This window comes from Giraffa tippelskirchi, chromosome 3, assembly GCF_054371585.1.
Source record: "Giraffa tippelskirchi isolate mGirTip1 chromosome 3, T2T-mGirTip1v1.2.pri, whole genome shotgun sequence".
Classification (NCBI taxonomy): domain Eukaryota; kingdom Metazoa; phylum Chordata; class Mammalia; order Artiodactyla; family Giraffidae; genus Giraffa; species Giraffa tippelskirchi.
The window spans coordinates 22,579,963-22,592,202 of record NC_137277.1 but is presented as its reverse complement, the minus strand read 5'-3'; positions in this window follow the sequence as shown (position 1 = coordinate 22,592,202).

Below are 12,240 nucleotides of genomic sequence, written 5' to 3'. Positions count from 1 at the left end.
ACCCTCCAGTGAAAGCATGGAGTCCTAACCACAGGACCAACAGATTCCCTAAAGCTTTTATGTGTGTGTGTTATTCTTTGAAACTATTGTAATATTGTACACAACTGTATTTCAATTTAAAAAAAATCACTCTGGCTGCTACACCAAAAATAGACTGAAGGAGACCAAGGACAGAAACTGTACACATCCAGGAGAGAGGGGATGGCAGCTTGGACCAGGGTGGTAACAGAGGGAAGATGAGAGGTGCTCAGATTTTGGATTCATTTTGAAGGCAGAGCAGACAGATTTGCTTTTGAATCAGATGGGGGTGTAAAAGGGCATTGTCAAGGATGACTTCAGAGTTTGGGGTTTAGGAAACCAGAACAGGTGAGGAACTAGAGTCCTAGAAAGGGAGAGGGGCTAGACAAAAGGCAGCACCAGGACTCTGAAAGGAGGCAATATTATGAGTTAGGTTCTAAGAACCTGGCCTTTTAATTTGGAATGTATCCCTACCGTATTGGAGAGCCTCTCGCAGCATCAGTTTTCTCAGCCTGTCTTCAGGGAGCTGCAAAGATGGATTGGGACAGACCTGACTCATTTAAGGTACTGGGAGAGCATTTGTTCCTTCTCTTTCCCTTTCCTTCCTCACCTGATACAGCTCTGAGCCAGGAGCCCAGGAGAGAATGAGGAGGGGGAGTACTGCAGACCTCAGACCCCCTGAAACTAAACTGAGGGCAGTGTGTGTCCTGCACTTCCACCTTCTCTGGGGGCAGGAGGGCTGATGCTGACACATTTGGGATTGGCAGAGGATGCTCTCTGAGCCAGTTCTTCCCAAGCCAGTGGGAGATCCTCGGAAGCCTTTAATTACTGCCTCAGAGTGGATGGTAGGTTAATGTGATGATTCAAAAGGTGTATTTTTCAATTACATTTAACGAAAAGATTTATAGTCAAGTAAAATATAATTAGGAGGCTGCCAGTAGAGAGGCCCCCTGAGAGGAAGAAAGAGAAATGAGACAGACCCCTAATGGAGCAGGCCCCTAATAGGACAGGCTGGAGCCCAGGCTACAGGACCTGCTTACCCTCCCTGCCCCCTTTGAAGATGTCAAAGCACTCATCAGTTCAACCATTCAAACACATTGGCTAAGTACCTATTCCATGCTCTACCCAGAGTTTCCCATTGGATCAGAACAGATATTTCAGTCCAGCCTGCCCTCAGAGAGTTTATAGGCCAACAGGCGAGACAGGCAGAAACCAAGTCAAGAGTTAAGTGCTGCAAAGGAAATAACAGGATGCTGAACTAGAGAATAATCAGGGCACCATTTTGGATAAAGTCATGCAGAAAGGAGTGAGGGGACAGATTGAGACTTGAAGGGTGAAAAGGAGCTGGTCAAAAAAAAGAGTGGAAAGGAGGCAAGGAGATGGATGAGGCCAAGAAAGCAACCCAGTCCCTAGGGTGGGAAAAGAGTAGTGTAGTGAGAGGGAATCCCCTCGTTGTGGGGCATCCAGATCTCTGCCCTTCATAGATTTTCAGAGGCCTCTAGAGGGTCTCCATTCCAAGTCTGAATCTATTGTCCATGTGCCTTCCCTCTTGTTTCTTCTCTTGGCTTCACCGTCAGTTAATGGCACCACCCACTTAGTTGCTCAAGCCAGAATCCTGAAGTAATCCTCGAGTTCTCCCTACCTCTCATTCTCCATATAGACTTGTGCTTGCAGAGTGAAAAAGTGAAAAATGCTTGCAGAGTGAAAAGAAAGGCCAATGAGGCTGGAGCATGAAGAGGGAGAGGCAGAAAACAACACTGGGGAGGGGAGCAGGGACCAGACCCAGCATGTAAAGAGTTTGGATTTTACTCTGTGTGCTAAGAAAGTTGGTGGCGGTGATTTACTTGTGTCTGACTCTTGCGACCCCATGGACTATAGCCTACCATGCTCCTCTGTCCATGGGATTCTCCAGGCAGGAATACTGGAGTAGGGTACCATTTCCTTCTCCAGGGAATCTTCCCAACCTGGGGATCAAACCCAGGTCTCCTGCATTGCAGGCAGATTCTTCACCCTCTGAGCTACGAAGCTACTGCAGAGTTTAAGACAAGGAGGAGAAGGCCCAGCTTATGTTTTTAAAAGATTACTCTAGCTGCTCTGGGAGATTGGACTGCAGTGGGGCAAGGTGGGAGACAGGAGCAGAGACTCAGATGAGAAGTGATGTGACCTAGCTTAGCAGGGAAGCACTGAGGAAGGAGAGAAGAGTCTGGACTTTGGGTCCATCAGTGGTTCTTAGTGAGAGTCTATATGGAGAATGAGAGGTAGGGAGAACTCGAGGATTACTTCAGGATTCTGGCTTGAGCAACTAAGTGGGTGGTGCCATTAACTGACAGTGAAGCCAAGAGAAGAAGCAAGAAGGAAGGCACATGGGCAATGGATTCAGACTTGGAATGGAGACCCTCTAGAGGCCTCTGAAAATCTATGAAGGGCAGAGATCTGGATGCCCCACAACGAGGGGATTCCCTCTCAATACCTTACTCCTTTGCTTCCTAGCTTGCCCTTCAACCTTTCTGCAGGTCTAACTTCCATTCCTCCTGCTGTGCTTTGGGAGTGCATGCCTCTCAAGTTTGGAGAGAGAATACTGTCATTCTCAATTCCCTTTAACTACCTAAATTTCTCAAATTCTGCCACTAAATCCATACTATATTTGTATTCATTGAACACCCACTAAGGGTCAGACACTGTGCTGGAAGCTTTAGCTACATTATTTCAACCAATCTGGCTTAACCATAGTATTAATATAATAATACTGACAGTGACCACTTAGTGACAGCTCTCTTGAGCTAAGCCTTTTACATAAACTGTCATATTTAAACCTCACTGAGAAATAACCTGCCCAGGTTCACACAGCCAGTTAGTATTGAAATCGAGATGAGTCATCAAGGACTGTCTCCAATGCACCAGCCTCTCAGAGGGGGATGAGGACTGCATGACTGATGGGAAGGAGTTGCCATTTGGATGCCTTTCCCCTCCCTCTCACTCATTCTGTCCCAGCTAAAGCACAAAAGCAGCATTATCCTCCCAGACTTACCTGGGTGCAGAGGACAGGTGCCCTTGATGACAACCTCAGGGCACCATTTGTTGGGGGAGGAGCAGTTGTTATAGGAGCTCCGAGACACTGAAAGTGGCTGCCTGGTGTCATTGGAAGGAAGTGCCCACCTACATGATGAGGGGTCCCATTCTTGACACAAGGGGTGGTTCTTGCCTCCCCCTGCTGAGAATGGCTAAGGAGTTTGTGTCTGTGTGTGTGCCTTTGTACAGGACCTGGTACTAAAAGGGCCAGGGGATATGCACACGTGTGCAAGTGAGAAAAGGTCTGCCTCCTGTGCGTTTGCTTCAGGATATGTGTGTGAGAGATGGTTATCTGGCTCTCTAGGCGCTCGTGAAGGCAAATAATCTGTACATTTCTTCATTCCTGTAACTGTGAGTGGAGTTCATGCAGGATGGAAAGGGCCTGGCCCCAGAGTTGAGTTCTGAGCTCATTTCCCCACCTCTTCTTGCTTGTCTCCAGCTCCCTGCTTCCCCCTCCACCTCCCTCCATTGCTGGGCAGAATGCCCTCAGCCTGTGCCGGCTGGCACACATGCCACATGGTGCCTGGCGCACGTCTGGGCAAGGATGACGCCCCCAGGCCCGGCTGGGATACCAAGCCACCCGCTGCCTCCCCCACCTCCAGAACGGAGCGTCCCCATCCCGTCCCCTTTCTCAACCAGGGACACAGGGAGCAGGCGGGGACACAGCACAGACAGATACAAACACACAGATGCACCGGGAGACGCCCACAGGCCTGTGCCCCAGAGAGACACAGACACAGGCATTCACACAGGCTTGAGTACACTCACACACACGCACGCACGCGCGCGCGCGCGCGCGCGCACCCTGAAAGAAACTCGTGGGCAGTCGCCACTTGCACAAATCCCAGCAGGCACAAGTAGACGCCCTGGGCTCTTGCCCGGGTCAGGCAAACTCACCCCGGGCCTCTGTCCGTGGTGCTGAAATCAGACTGCCCTCCTTACAGAAAGAAGAGATGGAAATGCACCAGAAGAAAGAATGGAGGAGAGAGAAAAGAAGGGCGAGAGAAATTCACAGATAAGGGAAAAGGGAGAAAGAGAAAGGGAGAGAGGTAGTTTAGAAGATACCAGGGGAACCAAAGTATTGTGAACACTTGGATTAGGAGAGGGAGATGATAAACATAAGATGATCTCAGCCTCCCCATTCCTGCCCAAGTGCAGTATCAGGCTCAAGCATTTATCTATCTTTGCCTTTTAGGGCCAAGAATGAGAAGAGTTTGGTAGAGGTACAATGGCATGTGAGGGATCCAGGATGTATGGTTTCTGCTGACCTCAACTTATCCTTTTCAGGGTGCCTTCTTGCCCTGGAGGATCATAAAATAGTAGAGGAAGGAGAAAGACACCCAGGAAACCCAATAATGACCCTGCAAACAGCTCCCTACATGATTCCTTATCCCAATTTGTGTTGGGCAAGTGGACAACAATGTTGATCTGGATTTGTTCTGGGGATTGCAGGGATTTAGTGACTGCTTAATGCTTATCCACAAGATTGGCTTATGGGTTCCTATCTCCCTCTCCAGAGATAAAAACTTCCGTCTGGTGGGATTGTCTAGTAAGAATGGATCTCCCACCAGCAGCATCTTAGTCATGAAATTTATGGCACAAGAATAATGTCCATGTTCCTGACTGGAAGGGAAGGGAAGGGTTTCAAGGGCCAAAATGTTTACCATATAATGAGAATAATATATAATATAATGATATATATATATAATAAGAGAATATATAATGAGAATAATAATATATAATAAGAGAGAATGAAGGAGAAGATGAAAGAGAGAAAAAAGAGGGGAAGAGAAAGAATTGTGAATATGGACAGAAGGATGAAGGAAGGAAGGAAGGAAAGAGGATAGAGATTGGAGAAAGAGGAAGGGGAAGGGTGGAGACGCTGATGGCAGAAATGAAAGAGGGCGTGAATGACCCAGACAGACTCCAGTGTACAGGGAAAGGGCAGGGGAAGTATGCCAGGTGGAGCAAATTGCTTCCCTCAAGCTTCCCAGGGGCCCAGATTAGACTGGAAGTCCAGCTTGGTCCTGCAGCTGTTCACAATGGCGTTCTTCACCCAGGGCTTCAAGCAGAAATACCCCATGGACCAGGACTATGGATGTGAGGAGCAGCTGCCCTAGCAAAGAGGGTGGGTGGAGTCAGAGGCAATCAAATCTGCCTGTGTGGTTTCCCCATGGGTGGGATGGGAAGAACGGGTGCCCCCTTGGAAGTATTTGCACCTATTTGCACGAGTGGCAGGAAGAGAAAGCCACATGTGTGGATATTCACTGGAGAGTGGATACTTAACTGAGGGTGAGGAGCAGACAGAGGAAGAAGAGAGGCCTAAGGAGAGGAGTAAGTGGAAAAGAAAGTGTACTGTATTCCTAAAATTTTTGGACTTCTTAATTATTGTTTCTTTTTTCCTATCAAAGGAAAAGAAGCAGAGGCTAGCATAAACTCTGGGCCTATGTGTCCCAGTGTCCTTATTGTAGTACAGGTATAACAAGAGTCCCAACCTCATAGGGTGGTTGAGATGATCATCAGCTCATGTATAATGCTTGTCAGTTCCTGATACATAATAGACTCTAAATATATGTTAGTTTCCATGTGGTTGTTGTATGTTGGTTTCATACTAGGATCGGTTGAGAAATCTCTCATGTTTGACTAGACCATCTTGCTACAGTCTCAGTTCCAAACTTTAGGCATTGTGGAAGACTGATATTTCCAGCTATTCAACTTTACTCCTGAAGAGAAGGATCCAGGATTTTTTTCTGGGGTACAGGGGGGAACCTCATGGTCTTGGGAACAGGGTGCTCATCAGTGGCCATTGAGGATGTTTTCCTGGATTCCTGAAAAATCTGGACCCTGGACCTACATCAGTGCCTCTGTGCCCAGGTTGAAGCCTCAGCACTCCACCCTCCTCAGTGCTGATGCTCCAGCCCTGTTCAAGTCTGTTTGAATGTGGACATGTGGAGCATTTCTTCCAGACTGCTCTTCCAACCCTGATCCCTTTGCCTTTTTTCTACCTACCCTTCTGCTTCTTTCTTGTCTCCCTCTTTCTTCTCAGGAATCTAGCTGGAGAAAAGGGATTCCCTCACTACCGAGAGGGGCGGGATTTCCCCACCCTTCACAGGCCAAACGGATGGTCTCATTCTAGAGGTCAAGGAAGCTTGTGGGGGCTGGCACAAGGAGGGGTGAGGGGTGGCAGGGCAGCCCCCATGTCCTCCCATTCCCCCCAGCTCCTGTCTCATCACTGTCACCATTCAATCATAGCAGATGGGCTGCAGCTGTGAGCGCCAGCCCAGCACACAGGCTGGTCTGTGCCACTTGGGAGAGAAGGAAGAGAAAGGGAGGGAGGGAGGGAAGGAGGAGGAATGAAGGGAGGAGGGAGAGAGGAAAGGGAAGAAGAGGAAGAGGAGGAGGAAAAGGAGGAGAGTGGAGGAGGAGAGAGATGACTTGAAAAGAGAAAAGACTTGGTATCTTTCATGCTTTTCCCTTCTCAGCAGGAGAGCAGAGGCCAGGGCTGGGCTCACAAGCTGGGCAGTGCCAGGCGAGATGGGCATATGCCCTTGATTACTACCAGGACTGCAGGCCAAGCCTCTGCCACCGCCACGGCCTCATAAATCAGTTTTTAAGTAGCAACCACATGGACATTTCCCAGCTGAGAGGCCTGGCCTCTGTCGGCCCAGCAAGGGCAGCCCTGGAGGAGGGGCAAGTGCCAGGCCAAGGCAGGAAAAGAGAGAGGTGGTCCTCAAGGCTTGATGGGAAATGGGGTTGGAGCTGGCTCAGGGAAAATTTGGGCACAGGGACTCCTGCCAATAAGGAGTAGGTAAGAAGATGACAAGTGCCTGTCATCAGTGAGCCTGGAACACCCAACCCCACCCAGCTTTGGGGCTCCTAGACCCTATCCTGGCTTCCCCTGGGGAAGCTGCTTATGAGGAGGAGGATGGTGCTGCCCCTGGAACCTCCTCCCTCCAGGTGCCCCTCCCACTAAGAATCTGTGTGAATGTCAGAGCAGCACGTGGGCCTGTGCACTTGAGTATCTGAATGTGCTCACAGCTTCCGGTGGGTAAGAAGGTATGTCCCTAGTATCTAGCCCAGCCCCAGCACAGACCAAATATCTGTAAAACTGCTTTAATGAGTAAGTGATTGATTGAGTGTGAAGGGGGCCAGTTATGTGTGTTTTCAGGAATGGGAGCATCCATATCCGAGTGTGTGTGTGTGGGGGGCGGTGTCTGTGGGTGCTCTGGGGAGATCTATTCTGACAGATGTGCCTCCTCCTTTTCAGGATCTCCCCCCTGCTCAGCCCTCCCCTGGGCCCTGATTCTCCCCTTCTGGGGACCCCCCAGTAGGACAGCAGCTCCTGAATTCCACACCCCTAGTCTGATCCCAAGCTTGGCGCCCCATCCTCGCTGCTCTGCAGGCCAGCTTTGATAGCTGGGGGTAGGGGGCTTGGCTGAGGTTGGTGGGGAGTGAGATGGGGACGGGAGTCCCGCCCTTGCCCCTGGAACCGCGAGCAGAGCCGGCGGGGTGGGGGAGCCCAGCCTTCTTGCGCCCGGCGTCTCCTCCGTGGGTGAACAGATGTCTCGGAATTTTCGATGTGCTCTCTGCCCCTCCTCGCAATACCCCCCCCCCCAAGCTGGCACCGGCTGTGGCGCCTTCCCTTCCCCCACCTCCGACAGCAGAACCGGCTGATGGATCAGGGAGCGCGGCCGGAGGCCTGGGCCCGGGGGCGGCGGAGGCCCGTGGGGTCGCGGCCGTGGGCTGGGCGGAGTCTCGGAGGCTCCCGGTGCGGAGGGAACCGGGTCGGCGCTGCCCGGCCTCTCCGTTCCTTCCCTCCTGCCGCATCTCCTCAGCCCTGTCTCTCTTCGGTCCTCCGTCCTCGATCTACGGTCTCTCTACCCCACCCCACCGCCCAGCCGCGTCTATGCAAACCCCCTCCACACAGAACCTCACACTTCGCGAAGGAAACTCCTCCTGGCAACTTCGGCGGAATTCTTCCCTCCAGAGACCCCTTTCTCTGCATTCCGTGAGCCACCCCATCCCCAGCTGGCCGCCTGCCTGCCCTCAGTGGAAACCCGGAGTTTATCCGAAGAACATGGAGGAAGGGCAGGAGGGGAGCGGGTCTCGAGGTTAGGGAAGCCGAGGAGGCCGGTCGGCCCGGGCTTAGAGACACCCAAATTTTCTAATCACTGCTAATTAATGAGCAATCCAATTCCGTGGACCCTCAACTTAGGGAAGGGGGGCGGGGCCCGCTGAGGGCAGGACGGGGCCTTGGCAGGGCTTGGCAGCCGGGTGGTGCCAGGCGCCCTCCCCCACCCCACCCCCACCCGCCAGCATTCCGAGGTAACAGGCATTTGTTACCCAGCTCGTGCCAGGAGCGATTGGCAGGTTCGAGTAGGCACAGTCATTCTGCACACAGATGTCCCTGCGCTCACTCTTCTGATATGAATTCTGTCAGCTCCAAATCTGAGGGAGATGAGCAGACAGCCACACAGACAGTTACAGACGGACACAGACACAGACAGCACAATTGTCTGGAGGACACAGAAGTCCACGGGTATTTATTTTTCTTCCCTGAAAAAAAAACTGAATGAAAGAGAAATAAGAAAGGCTCCCACTAATTTGGGGGGACCTGTCTGAACTTCGGAGAGTGGCCCTCACGCCTCCCTCCTCTGCTGGTTTTCCTCCCCTCCTCAGACTTTTCAGGTCTCCCCCAGGGCCCCACAACAGCATCTGCGAACTTCAGATCTGCAGCTAGAGTCAGTGCAACCAGAGCCAACCGAGTCTGGGAGGTCTGGGTCCTAACCCAGGACTCAGAATTTCTAAATTCCTGCAAGTTCTAGAATATCACCAAGGTGTAGGTTCCAGCCTTCTAGAAACGCTGAAATTCAAAATCCCAGAACTTCCGCTCCAGGGCAGTTTGTGTCTAGTGCCCAATCCCTGGATCATCTCCATTAGAGAGGGGAGACCTAGGCTCTGTCTGGTGCCCTGGAATGGAGGACCCCCACATGCCTGGTACTCACCAGACAAAGCCCAACCTTGGCAACCAGCCCAAAATGCAGCCTGCCCTTTGAATGAGGAAGGTGGAAAGGTCAGATCAACTGACTCCTCCCCTTTCTGGCACTCTTTCCCAGCAACAGTTCCCATCCTGACCCTCCACATCTGACCTGGCTATCCCACCTCTGCCTGTCCTCCCTCCACCCTTACCCCGGCTGCTGTGGGAGCAAGCTGGTTGGTCACTGGGCATCTGCGAGCAGGATGGGCATGAAGAACCGCTGGGGTTTGGTTCTCCTGGAGCAGCTCATGCTGGTGGAAGAAGAGGAGGCAGGCAAAGGGGGCAAAGAAACTCCATGATGTTGGACGAGAGGGCACAGAAGGGTTTTGGTTGTGGTTTGTTGGATTGTGTTTTTTAATCTTTCTTTCTTTTTTAAAGAAAAAGCCCCCATCCTGTGTCATCATTTTTATGGGATCTGCAATTCTGGCAAAAATCTGTCTTTAATTTAGCTGTCCATATAAAAATCCTCACTGTATAATAATGAACAGATGCCATGGAATTTAAGCTGGAGCCTCGACTCCTCCCCGCTTTCCCCCCCCGTGCCTGGCACCGGGCACCGGGCACCGGCTGAGTGGCACAGACTGGCACCAACGCGCGGGCGAAGGGTGGGCAGGGGGCGACCTGGGCTCGTCGCCAGGGCGCTGGGGTAGTAAAGAGGTGTCCAGGCGCCGGGCTTGGCCAGTCGGGAGTTTTTCTCGTGAAAGCATCAAAGGAGAAGTGTCTGAGGAATTTTCCTTTTTCTACAAAATGATCAGTAGTTAAGGATTTGTTTGGTTTTGCTTAGGGGCTGTGTGGTTCTCAGATTAAAAAAAAAAAAGCACATCCCTCCCCCCAGTATAAATCCAAATGTTTTCGATGTTTTAATTGAGTTGTTTTTAACCCACCCCCTGCGCCGCGCCCCGGCCTCTGCCTCAGAGCCCAGCCGAACGCTAGTTCGCTGCAAGCGGGATCCGTTCTGCACCCGGCCGGCCCGTGGTATCCTGGGCGCCGGCGCCTCCGGGGACTCCCGGGCAACTCCCGCGGGGCCGGAGTGCCCTGTTGCCCTCCAGGAGTGAGGCCAGATGTGGCATCTGATTAAGAAGCAGGAGAAATGAAGGCAAAAGAGAAATCCTCACTTGCCCCTCACGATTCGCTCGCTTTTCCCGAGGGGAAAGAAACAAACTCTGTGAGTTCAGTGTCCCCTGCTGCCGCCGCCTGCGGTCGAGAAAGCAGTTATGACTTGGGATTGAGGGGTTGGTTCCGAGCCCCCACCACCCCCACCTCTCGCCTTTAATGCGACTCTGGCGAGAACAGATGTCCCAAGCCGGGCGGACTGCCCAGACCCCGCCCAGCTGTGCCCTTGGCGAAGACTTGGCTAGGGTAGGAACTGGCACGCGGGTCCCCAAAGGGGCTCGGGGCTCTCTCGGCCCTGGCAGGACCTGACCTCTCAGCCTTGGCCTCCTGGCTAGCCGCAGCCTAGGGTGAGAAGCGGAAGCGCCCCAGAAAACCCGTTCCTAATTCAATTAATTTCGAAAAGAGGAATGAGACACAGACAGAGGTGGAGAGACGCCCAGAAAGGTTCGAATAACGGAACAACAGGCACACACTCGGCCGTGGAACCCTGCAGCCTTAGTCAACCCTGGGAGACTGTGCCGGGTTTCTGCGCTGGAGAGGGCAGGCGGGCTGGCGGCGCCAGAGCCACACCCAGGCGCGCATCTGGGCAGCGTCTCCACCCAGCGCAGTGTCCCAGCTCCCTTGGTACAGCCAACATCTCTGGGGTTCCCTGGCTCTCTCCCCCTCTGAGCACCCCAGCTTCCTCTCCCTGCACTAGGGGGCCGAATTTCCCATCCCTTGGCATCTGCCCACAGGAAACGGTTGTCTTCCTGCTTGTGAGCCCAGACTTGGTCGGGGCCTTTTCAGGCTGGCACTCCGGAGCAGGTGAGGAGCGCCTACTCTAGTGCTTTAGGGTGGAAAAAATTTCAGAGAGCAAACTGACCCTCCCAAGGTGTCTGCACCCTTTCTTACTGTTTCTCAACCAGGAAAACTTGGTCCAGAATTTTAAATGAATGTGGCATAGAAAGGCAGAAGCCACTGTAAGATCTGGAAAAGCAGCAGTGTTTTAGGTTTTTTTCACACCCCAGATCATCACAGGCTGTGTGGCCAGTGTCTGGGCACCCAGTCCTAAAGAAAGAAAAGTGACCGTGTCTTGGGCTGTGAGCTGAGAAGCCTGTTGTGACAGCTGAGCCCATTTGCCCCCTCCCACATTTCAGCAAGAGAAAAAGCTTTCTCCTTTGAGCACATAGGGGCAGGAATACTGAGCTGACCCCTGTTGTCACATGGGGAACCTGAGAGTGGAGGTCAAGACCAAGGCTGGTCAGGCCTGGCCTCCACTGTCTCTTTCTTCCCACCTTCCTTGAAAATTAAACTGTGGAATCTAGAACTATCCCTCAGTCCCAGCGTTCCCCCAAATCAACAGATTCCTCCAAGGAGCAGGTAACTTCAGGTTAAAAATTCTGGGGAAGAGGAGGAAGCAAAGTTGCCCAAGAGGGAATGAAATCTCTGACTTCTGTGAGAGATCCTTGCATCCCCCAGCTTGTGGACTTCCCATAAAAGGGAAAAAGAGAAAAGTAAACACAAGCCAGTGGAATGTAGGGAGAGTTAGGACTTCCCTGTCTCTGACGCCAGTGGGGCTCAGTTTCCCTGGATTGTACTCAGTGATTTGTTGAGCTGTCCCTTTGGGTGATGAAACCAGAGCTAGGGGTTCACTGGGCAGGGGGGTCAGGGTTCAGATCCTGGGTGAAATAGGGTTAAACAGAGAGGAGATAATCAGCAGGGCTTTCCTTTCTTTTTCCCCTGATGTACAAATGACCTGGACTCGGAGACACTTCTATTTCCCGGTCGCTTCCAAACTCTGAACTTTGAAAGGGGGTGGGAAAACCAAGGGGAGGACACCCTCCAGATTGATCTCAGCTCCAGCCTCCGGTTTGGCTGCCCAGGAGCTGAGCCGAGCCGACTAGTTCCTGTTTGGAGATTCCTTTGCTCAGGTTAAGGCGCGAGGAGGGCGTCCTCTCTGCAACTTCTCCCCTTGCCCTCTCCCTCCCACTGCTCTGGCCCCTTTCTCCCCCCCCCCCTCCGCC